We start from the raw sequence: 583 nt of genomic DNA on the forward strand, positions 1-583 counted from the left end.
CGTGGTGTGACGCCTCCTGCCGTGAAGTCCTCACCAGATCGTGACGCCGACGGCTGCGAGCCACGACGCTTTGCCCCACACAAGCCCCCGGCGTTTCACTTACACTACTCCTCTCCCTGACCTTAGTCCCTGACCTCCTCTTTAAGAGTTTCAAACCTTCGAGGTATTAAAACCGACAGTAACTCCGGAGTTCAACCCAGGCAGCAGCGCACCCCTCACTGCGCTACGAGTGCACAGTACCGCGGCTGTGGCACCCCCATTCCTCACCTTGAGAGCAAGCTGAAAAAGTTAACATCCCACTCCTACCTCCGCTCCCCACGGGAGGACCCGAGGAAGACACGCACAAGACCGCCCCACGGCTCAGCGTTCCAGCGCACCCCCTTCACCCCACTTCCCACCGTGCCGGCCGCGGCTCCCCTTTCGTCCCTCCTCCTCCACTCACCATTATTCACCGAAGCTGAGACAGCGCCCACACACTTAAACAAATAAACGATGCCTTTAAAACAAAAAAAACCAATACAAACTTTTCTCAGAAAACAAACACTGGACAGTCTTCTATTTTTTTTTTCTTTTCTTTTTTTTT

The sequence above is a fragment of the Charadrius vociferus genome, unplaced genomic scaffold, assembly GCF_000708025.1.
Source record: "Charadrius vociferus isolate BGI_N301 unplaced genomic scaffold, ASM70802v2 scaffold217, whole genome shotgun sequence".
Classification (NCBI taxonomy): Eukaryota; Metazoa; Chordata; class Aves; order Charadriiformes; family Charadriidae; genus Charadrius; species Charadrius vociferus.